Below are 11,449 nucleotides of genomic sequence, written 5' to 3'. Positions count from 1 at the left end.
AAAATGTTTTTTTTTTTTCATTTTTTTTCAGGTGGGGGCGCGTGGTGTTCCTTGATCTTTTTTTTCTTTTCTGTAGTGTTCGTAAGTTTGGATGACAATAATAATAATCAATCAGTCAATCGTGTTTATTTAACGAGCCCAGGAACAGCCCTATAAGGTCTGAGTGCTGGCACACGCATACATTAAAAACCAAAAACAAAAACACTGCCGGGGAATATAATTAATAAATGAATGAATAAACAGAAAAATTGCGAGAAGAAGAGAGTGCCTACAATAAAGCGCAAAGTAAATACGAAAGAAAAAGGAGGAGAAGGGCACTTGATGATGTATAGGGTTTTTTGGCGCAAGGGCCAGGGATGACCAAAGAGCGCCAAGAAATGGTATCGGGAAGTCGATGACGCGGTGAATGGAAAGTGTAAAATGGAACGAGGCTCTATAGAGGCCTAAAATATTCACTCTAAGGTGCATAAAATATACAAGTATTAGAAGAATGTCAATAACGAGTGATGAGAATGATTACCATAAAATATACGCTAGAAAGAAGAAGGGCACTTGAACAATGCATGAAACTATAACACAACAAGGGAAAGCTCGGAAAAGAACGATGACAACGAGTTATAAAAGACATCAAGATCACGAAAGTAAGCGTTATAAAGACTATATTCTGTGGACGGCTGAGTATTGGTGATGACAGGCAGGAGCATGGAGAGGTATATGTTCTCTGGTGATCTTGCGCGGAATACGAAACATGATACAGCTGAGGAGTTCGGGACACGTGAGGTTACCGTGAAGGAGTTTGAAGAGAAAAGTAAGGGCAATGGCAATAATCCAACAGTGCTAGAGCAGGGCCCAGAGTCCGTGTTAGCAAAGCGGTGATGATATATGCTTAGAAACTTATTCTGGGCCCGATCTATAATGTCACTGTTGGATCTAGAAATGCCACTTCCAGACGACCGACGCATATTCGAGTTGAGGAAGACAGATGGTTGTGCACAACTTGCGGAATGGTGTAGTAGACTTGAATTGCCTCGATAGTCTGCAGACAGAGCCAAGAGAGCGCATACCCCGCATTGCAACACGTTTATAGTCTGAGCAGAAAATTATAAGGTTGCATAAAAAAGTACACCGAGACCATTGATCTCGCAGACCTTACACAAAGGTACAGAATCTACAGAATAAGAAAAAGAAATACTTGCTGTTTTGTGTGTGAAAGTCATGACTTTGGTCTTAGCAGCAGTCAAGGTAAGGTTATTATCCTTGCGCCATTTAGAAAAAGAAAACAGGTCAGACTGCAGGGTGCGACAGTCATCAACCGTGTGAATTTTCTTAAATATCTTAACCCAGTGGTTGTGCGTCTCGACGCGATCAAGATCATCGCGCTCTCCTTACTTTTCTGAAACTAACTGACTTATGTTCACGTTTGTAACTTAGAGACTGTTGCTGTATGTCACCTGTACTCTGTGTTCTACTTTATTCTTTGCGATTTGTCATCTCGCTCTTTCTCTCCTCTTTCCTCCCGTCCTTCCTGTCTTCCATTTCTACGTTTCTGTCTCCTCCTTTCTAAAGAGTAGGCAGGCGTTGTGCCCCTTCCGGTGGCAGTTGCCAGCCTTGCTCCTCGCTTTCCCTTACCTGCGTATATGTTCTCAAATCAAATAATAATAATAATAATAATAATAATAATAATAATAATAATAATAATAATAATAATAATAATAATAATAATAATAATAATAATAATAATAATAATAATAATAATAATAATAATACCATCGGCATATAGAAGGAAAGAAGAGTTCCGAATAGCAGAATGAACGTCATTATTAAAAATTTTTAAGAAGGAGTGGTCCTAATACTGGCCCTTGAGGGACGCTGCTAGTTGCTATGCAAAAAGAAGACGTTTGGCCATTGACGTTAACATAACACGACGTATCAAGATGATAACTGCGCTAGAAATTCACAACTGACGAGTCAACACCAAAGTGCGTAAGCTTGATGAGAAGCAGGGAGTGGCTTACCACATCAAAAGCTTTACTGAGGTCGCAATATATGGTGTCTACTTGCCCCCTTTGAAGTACCGGCGCGGAGATATGTGTCATGAAGCTACGGTGGCTAGATGGGTAGGTGTGCCGACCGAGCGTAGTTCACCACTTCTCCGCATCATGACGCAAAATTGGCGCTGCGGACAGTAGAAAGGTTCAGCGGCGCGCAACGGCGGCTGCGCTCTGTAGACGAGCTGCGTGTCTGATAGTATCGCTTGCCTCTGATTGTATCTTTGAAGTGCGCGTTATAATACCGTTCTGAGCAGTGTAGGGCAAGCCAGAATGAGGAACTTGTTGTTGACGTCTAGTCAGAAAAAACGAAACGCTGAAGTAAATTTTCTAGCTTGGCAATCGGTCACATTTATTGATATAAACGCGGCGCTCCAGCCCATTGCATTAAAGACGTAAATGCATTTTTTCCATGCATAAAACAATACTTCAATGGTTTTATACGGTATGTGGAACCGTGCTTACATGATATTTAGCGAGTTCTAATGTTTCAATTTCGAGAAATCCAGCTATTGTTTTATTGCTGCATCAGTTACGGTATCTAAATTGGTGCGAGAAGAATTGTGTTGGTAAGTGCATATGGTTCACTGTTTCATTGTAATAAAATAAAGCAATATGTCTTGGACTAGATTCATGAATATATTTAAAATACAAGAAAAGCTCTCGTAACTTGAGTCAGCAGACACACCAACATAAATTAGCTAGCGCCAGCAAGGCCGCAACGTTGGTCCACCACATCATATATAGCATTGTTCACAGCACACGCCTCATCTTCAGGTGCTTCCTCTTCTCCCTGTTGCTTTCGCGCGCCATGTTCTTGCCCTTTACAAGAAAGTAAAGGCGTGTAATTGTATAGAATTTCACAACATCGTTTGTGAGCTCTTTCTTGTGCCGCTTACAGCCGATCAAATTCGGGGGATTCAGCTGCAGAAAGGATGCAAAGTTGGCGATACTGTTCCTTCGTAACTCATTTAAACAAGCACAGCTTGAAGGCGTCTTCGAGCGATGCTACCAGTTTTTTTAGTGCTTCAGAAGGGAGTAACAGCCCTGACCTACTCATTCTGTTGAATTTAGTAATGTCCCTGAGCAATCGGAGCACTTGGCTCTTTGCAGGAACTTCCTTGCTACATAGCCTGCTATATAGAATATCAGTCTAGAATCACTTTTCTTTTCCCTGTAGCAGCGCAGCGGTGCTCGATGTCGCAGGCGCTGAGCACCTCATGTGCGGCTTGCAAATTTCCAATGTCGAGGAGCTCATGGACGTACGCTTTTCGGTGTACCGCTTGCTCATTAACGTCGCCGATACAATCTAGCCACCGTACCGATACTGAGCAAGCTACTGAGCAGCTCGGGGCGAACATTTCCGCTGTCAGACAGCGGAACAATTCCGCTGTCTTTCTCACAAATTTAGAGCCCGACTTGCAGTTTGGAGCGAAGCAGTAGGTCTCCTTGGTGGTCTTCTTTGGTGGAGCAACGCCGCCGCTAATCTCGCCGGTCATCTTTCCTACCTGGAACATTCCACATCGCTTAGGAACTTACAAACAGTACGAGAGATGCGGAGCTCTTCACCTTTGAAACTGACACGAACAGACGACATACAACTATTCCAATACGGGCTTTATTTTTTTTGCTCGCCGCCAGTCCGCCAGCCCCCTGTAGCAGACGACGTGCGCTGCGGAACCTTTCTACTGTCCGCAGCGCCAATTTTGCGTCATGATGCGGAGAAGCGGTGAACTACGCTCCAGAGGCGCCGGTCGGCACACCTACCCATCTAGCCACCGTAATGAAGCTTGCGAGATTTGTGATAGTGGAGCGACCGGTGAGGAATCCATGCTGATTCGGAATCAATGTGTTCTTCACAGTGCAAGACAATACGCTGTGAAGAGCAAGCTCAAAAACCTTATACGTGGCATATAGAAGAGAAATTGGGCGATAATTTGAGACAACGGTTTTACAGCCAGACTTAAATACAGGGAAAACACGAGCAGTTTTCCGCGTGCCAGGGAAAGTCGAAGTATTCAGAGAGCTATTAAATATAAATGTCAATACTTGGGCAAATATACCACCGTACGCTTTTAAGATTGCGGAAGGGATGCCATCAGGACCGCAAGATAGGGAAGGCTTCAAACGCTTAAGGCATTCGCTGATCAGCTTTTCATCAAACAACACAGGACTAGATGTAGGAGCCGTTGTGTGCTGCTCACTGACACCAGCGTTTAAACCTGAGGGTTTATATAAGGAAGAGAAATGGGCAGCAAAACAATCCGCGACTGCTTGGACTTGTACTCCACTAGAGTTGAGTAGGCGAAAACACTCTCCGCGATTACTAGTACGCTTGCGGATATACTTCCAAAATTCCGCCGGCCGGTCGGAGGCGCTCTTCTCCAAGAATGCAGTATATGAGTCATGATCCCGCTTATAGAGGCGTTTGCAGAGAGTTCGAAAAAAGCCGAATTCTTCTCTCCACTCATTAGGCACAGGAATTCTGGATTTACGGTGCGCGCGATCTTTATGCTTTAGGGCAGTTATATGTTCAGATGAGAACCAGTGGGGATATTTAGAGTGCCTAGGACTGTACTGAGGAATGTATTGGCGCATACCGCTCAAAACAAGCTCCGTAAACTGATCTATTTGGTCATCAACATTGATTTTATCTGTGACCAGGGACCAATCTCTGGTGGACAAGAAATTTCATTTCATTTATTTCATTTATTATACCTCAAAGGCCCCAGTTGGGGTATTACATGAGGGATGGGTTTTAATTGCAGTGAAGGAGTGATTCCAGTGCTGTCTTGAATTGATGTGGATCGGAGTGGTGCACGGTTAGTTGTAGGTAGATGGTTCCAGTCGCGTGCTGTCTTCACAAAAATGATTGAAGATGCGTGGTTGCGCCGGGGGAGGGTAAACTGCTCTGGGATGGTTTGTGCGGCTGGATAAGCGATGGACTGGTAAGATAGCTGGAACTTCGAAGGGAGCATTATAAAATTTGTGGTAAAGGCATAGCCTAGATATGTGACGTCGCAATTCAAGGTTGGTGAGGTGACCACGAGCCCTAAGCTCGGAAACGTTGGAATGGTAAGAATATACAGAGTAAATAAAACAAGCTGCACGATTTTGTACTGATTCTAGAATATTAGATAGGTCAGATTGATGAGGGTCCCAAACAGAGCATGCGTATTCTAACTTAGGGCGAACAAATGTGAGATAAGCTATTAGTTTCACTGATGGCGGAGTGAGTCTTAAGTTCCTACGAAGAAAACCCAAAGTGCGATTCGCGTAGTTAGCTATGTTAGCTACGTGGGTAGACCAGGAGAGATTGCTTGAAAATGTTACACCAAGATATTTATAAGATTCAGTGGATGATATTGCGGAGTCGAAAATGATATATTGTGCTGACTCGTAATGTGACCTGCGGTGGAAAGATATTAGTGAAGTTTTCTTTATATATAAGGACATTAACCATGTGTTCCACCAGGACTCGATAAGGTTTAGGTCGTTTTGAAGGGTATTATTATCTGCGTTGTTTGTAATGGAACGATAAACGACGCAGTCATCTGCAAATAGACGAATGGTGGGAGATATATTGGCTGGGAGGTCATTAATATAAATAAGGAAAAGTAGGGGTCCAAGTACAGTGCCTTGTGGCACACCAGAGATTACGGGGGATCGGTTAGATGAGTGGGTATTAGCATAGACAAACTGTTGTCGATTGGTGAGAAAACTGCGAATCCAATTCAATACAGGTGTATTAATGTTTAGCCGAGAAAGTTTTAGGAGTAGCCGTTGATGCGGAACTTTGTCGAATGCTTTTTCGAAGTCTAAGAAGAGAGCATCAACGGGTATGTTTAAGTCAAGGCTGGAACTAATATCGTAATAAAATAAAGCTAGTTGGGTGTCACATGAGCCGTGTTGACTGGAGTGAAAGAAGTTTGCAGTAAGAAAGTAACAATGTTTGAGTAGATCACATGTTCCATTAGTTTAGAACAGATGGTAGTAAGTGAAATAGGGCGATAACTGCTGCACAAAGATGGAGGACCTTTTTTGGGTACTGGAACAATCTTACCCACTTTTCAGTCCATCGGCACCACTCATGTTGATAGTGACTGCTGGAAAGTATGGCAGAGTATAACACTAGTAGTTGATTTCGTGTTTTTCAGCATTTTCGCGTTGATACCGTCCACACCGCATGAGGATGAGAGTTTTAACGAGTCGATTAGTTTTGCAATGCCGTTCGGACAAAATGTGATGTCGGGCATCACGGTATGGCCGTGACAAGAAAGGGGAGGTAAATTGTCGACAGGTTCGGCAGTAAACATAGAAGAAAAAAAGTTGTTAAGCTGTTCGGCGGCCTCATGATCAGGAATTGGATGGTTTTGTCCGTCGCACAATGCTAAAGGTTGGGAGTGATTAGGGTTAATCATGTTCCAGAATTTTTTAGGTTATTTTGTAACACAGTGGGCAATTTCTGTGAAAAAAAAAGAAAGTTTTTCTTTGTTTGCGAGCCTTTCGAACTCTTTTTCTATGGCATAGTAACTACTCCACGCGCATGCGTCATTGGAGCGTTTTGCGGAACGAAAAAGCCTTTTCTTTTCATTGTTCAGTCGCTTCAGTGTGACATTGAACCATGGGGATGACTTTTTTTCGGTTACGATAATGTTGGGCACATGCTTAGAGAACAGGCCTAGTATTTTGTTTTTGAATAGTAACCAGTTGGTCTCGACTGAACGCTTTGAAATGTCAGTTAGAAAAGAAGTAGCAAATTCTTCAAGCTCAGAGTTTATAGCAGAATAATTCCCCTTATCGTACAATGCTATTGTTTTAGTTATCTTTGTGGGATGCGAGAGTTTACAGGAGTAAGATGCATGAATTACTGAATGGATCACTGAGCCCTGGTAAAAACGTCATTTTTGATACCCTGTCGGGATCAGAGGCAAGAATAAGATCTAGAATATTAGAATAACTGTCGCTGTAGCGTGTGGGTTCATTGATGAGTTGCGTTAGTCGAAAAGTTAGGCATGAGTTGATGAAATCACTCTCGGTACCATTTTTGGAGGCTACCCATGCTAGGTTAGTCCAGGATAGTGCCGGAAAATTAAAGTCGCCGAACAGCAGTATCGGAAGATCTCGATAAGATTCGGTTAAAGAGCGAAGGGCCTCGTGGAATTCGGGGACAAAAAGGGGGTCACTACCAGGAGGGCGATAACAAACTCCAATTATCGTGGGGGGATAGGAAGCATTGCAGAGAACGAACATAATTTCCAAACACGAGGTTGTCTTAATTTCGGTGCACTGAAGACTTTTATGACTGCCTATTAATACGCCACCACCACATTTGTTAGTGCTGCGGTCACGTCGGAAAATATTGAAATCCGGGAAAAAATGTAGTATCTTAGAGTCGGTTATAGTAGGGTTAAGCCACGTTTCAGTGATTGCGAACAGATCTGATTCTGTTGTGTTAACTAGGTTTTGAAGAGCATCTACTTTAGGGAGAACGCTTCTTATGTTCGCATATAGGAACGAAAATGATTTCCTTCTCGGATTAATACTGCTGGGGCCTATCTGGTTAAAGTGCGAGGAACAACCTTTTCTGCGTTGTGGTCGTAAGTATAAGTGTTGCTACCAATGATGAGTTTGTCGTGTCGTAGTTTAAAGAATTGCTGTTGGGCCTTGCCGAACGCAGCGAGATGCTTTCTTGCTTTAAGTGTCTTGGGGGAGTAATCTTCCGAAATTCGATACTGGGAACCCTACAGTTTATAGGCATTGGATAGAACTTTCTCTTTAATTTTAAAATGTGCAAATTTAACAATGATTGGTCTGTTTTTGTTTGTTTTGTACTTCCCTAGCCGATGGGCTCTTTCGATATCCAATGAATCAATTGTTACGTTTAGTTCTTTACTGCAAAATTGTAACACTGAGGCTTCAGATTCGGACCATGTTTCACGTTCTTTGTCTGAAAAACCACCCGCCGGGGTGGCTCAGTCAGCTAAGGCGTTGCGCTGCTCAGCACGAGATCACGGGATCGGATCCCGGCCGCGGCGGCCGCATTTCGATGGAGGCGAAATGCAAAACCGCCCGTGTGCTTGCGTTTTTGTGCATGTTAAAGAACCCCAGGTGATCAAAATTAATCCGGAGCCCTCCACTACGGCGTGCCTCATAATCAGAACTGGTTTTGGCACGTAAAACCCCAGAAAGAAGATGTCTGAAAAACCAAAAAATACTGTTTCAACGGCGTGCTCGGTCTTCTGAGTCGTCCAATTTTGCTCTGATTGTTACTATATCTTTCGCGTTTTGGTCACAAAGAACTTGGATATCGTCGATTTGTTCTTTTATACCCACTATCGATTTGCAGTCGTTTTCTATTTCAGTTAGCCGGTCGTTAATCTTTTTGATAGCACTGTCATTCTGCGATAGCTTGCGCTGGATGGATATAAGTTCTTGCAGCATGGAAGTTTGACTAGACTGGATTTCGCAGAGTGCCGTAAATATGTCGCAGGGTGTTTGCGTCTCGTTAGAATGGGTGGTGGGACCTGGGTTTAATTCTATGTCGTCTGATAACGCTAGCATCTGTTTGATGACATGCGCACAAGCAATTGCAACTTTAAAACAACACTGTGGGCTTGGCAGCACCAGAAGCACCGCATAACGAGTGTGACGTGCATATAGTGAATATTGATTATTTACCTGCAAGACGAAAAGGCGTTGCAGGTAATGGGCCGTGACCATATCTGCGGTGTTGCCAAGCCCATTGAAGGCCGCGCTGGGCCTGGAGATATATATGTATTCCGGTGGCAAGGAGGATGTAATCCGAAGATTAGCAATCGTTGGGGTCACGTGAGGTGGTGGCGATAGTGGATGTGTTGGCTCGTGCACTGGGCATCGGGGCGGCAAAGTTGAGAGTACCGGTGCTCGTAGATGCACCAGCTGAGGGAGCGGGTCCGAGCCGTGTCCAGCGCGCGACCGTTCCGGGTACAAGGGCGCCCCCGAGGACTGACCAGGGAGCACGTCGTTGCACTGTAGAGCGCGGGGTCATATCAGTGTCAGTGCTCGTAGATGCTCCAGCTGAGGGAGCGGGTCCGTGCCGTTATCAGCACACGTCCGTTCCGGAAGCAAGGGCGCCTCCGGGGACTGGCCAGGGAGAACGTCGTCGTACTGTAGAGCGCGGGACCATATCAATGCCTGCAAGACGAAAAGGCGTTGCAGGTAAGTGGCCGTGACCATAGCTGCGGTGTTGCCAAGCCCATTCAAATCATACAAGCCAACATAATCACTCCGCTTGAAAGCAAATCGAGAAGATTCATTAATGCCAGTGGAGAAGCTCTGCCTCAAGGCTGACACAGAGGCAGTTATCTTCAGTGAGGGGTGAAACTTATCGGGACGGACAAGGGAAATGTCAGAACGGGAGACATCTATAGCTTGAGCATTCGAGAGGCAAAGGTCTAAAACGTTGCCATAGGAATTGGCGATCAAATTGTGCTACTGAAGAGAACAGAAGGGCAGAAAGTCTAACAACAGGCTGCATTTGTTCTCTATGTAATGATTACAATGAGAATATGTAAGCGTCTTCCAATCAATTCCTGGTGTGTTAAAATCACCAAGAAGGATACTCTGTGCTTTCGATGGGAGGATAAGACACTTTCAATAGAAGAGATCACCTCATCAAACAAAACAGGAGAAATATTCGGTGGAACGTAGAAGGTTCCGATTAACAATTTTTCACAGCGCGCTAGGCTGACTTCAAGCCAAATCGATTCCTGTACACTTTCTATGCCGCTGCGCCTTACACATGTCAGTGAGCCGTCAACGGCAATAAGTACGCCACCGCCTTTTTGTTTAACTCCACTGAAGTCCCGGTCACTGCGAAATACGTCATAATGTGGCGGAAAAAAATCTGAGGAGGAAATTTCACTGCAGAGCCAAGTTTCGGAAATAACAAAAAATAATAATAATAATAATAATAATAATAATAATAATAATAATAATAATAATAATAATAATAATAATAATAATAATAATAATCAATGTTAATGTTGTGTGCCAAAACAACCAGAGGTCGGAAAATTGGCGCACATAAATATAAAACAAGGAAAAAGGTTACGCAGATTCAACGCACCTTTTGGAATATATGCGAAGCGAAGCTTTCGTGAAGCGATTAATGAAATGCTATAAATGTGACCATTTCATTTCTGCGTCTTTGGCGTAAAGCAAACTGGGGCGCGCGCATGTGCTCTCGCGCACCCGTGCTATAGGCAGTGTGGCGACTGTTACATAACCTTGCATTTCTTTATTTCTTCATAATTATTTTAAATGCACCGCCCACTTCCTGGCCGATTCCCCGTAGTGAGTATGTGCCGTAGTAGAAAAATCATCATCCTCATGAACATGAAAACCGATTGTGGCCTAATGGTTAGAGCATCGGGCTGCTATGTTGGGGGACCTAGGTTCGATGCCTGCATCGGGCGCGCAATTCTATTCTTTTTGTTTTAAGTATGAGCTATTCGGCAAGACATCAGCACCCAGCCAGCAGCGACAGAACTGATGTCATTCTGAAAATTCATTTTAATTGGATACGTTTTGCAACTCACCGGCTACAATTCGTAAATTGCCATATGCGTAGTATGGTAATTAATTAGGAGGTTAATTAATTAATCGCGGGTAATTAGTTGGATATGTGTTTCGATTTCTCGTGCTAATAATGCCTGCGCATCATCGAATAATCCAGCTCAAGTTTGAGAAGAATTATGCCATCTGCCACAGGCGATTTTTAAAAATTCCATAAAACTTCAAAATGACCACTCCGCATAATTACGTAAATAAGAGGAAGAAAGAGTACGCATGTTATACGTACGTTAATGGTTTACCATATAACATCCAAGAAGAACTTTGCTGTTTCTGGAAATACGCCACTTTTCCTGTCTTCGCGACACTGGGAAACTCTGATCAACGTAGCTCCCAGGTTATTCAGACCTCGCGTTCTTTGAAGTGAGCTTCGCGCTCAGATGAGAGACGGGCGACCGGACGTTCGAATGCAGGTGGCGAGGCGAGTGCCCTGCCGGATAACGAGGGGAGGCGGGTGGGGGCTGGCGGCGAGGGACACATTTCAAGCGGGCGAGACACCACAGAGTCGGAACGAAATGACGACGAAATAAAATTAAATTCTTGGGTTTTACGTGCGAAAACCGGTATTTGATTCTGAGGGACGCCGTAGTGGGGGACTCCATATTAATTTTGATCACCTGTGACTCTTTAACGTGAAAAAAAAAATTATGGGGTATTACGTGCCAAAACCACGATCTGATTATGAGGCACGCCGTAGTGGGGGACTCCAGAAAATTTCGACCACTAAATCTAAGTACTTTAACGCGCACCTAAATTTGAGTACACAAGCGTTTTTGCATCTCGCG

This window comes from Dermacentor silvarum, chromosome 1 (assembly GCF_013339745.2).
Source record: "Dermacentor silvarum isolate Dsil-2018 chromosome 1, BIME_Dsil_1.4, whole genome shotgun sequence".
NCBI classification, from domain to species: Eukaryota; Metazoa; Arthropoda; class Arachnida; order Ixodida; family Ixodidae; genus Dermacentor; species Dermacentor silvarum.
This window is presented reverse-complemented; position numbering follows the sequence as displayed.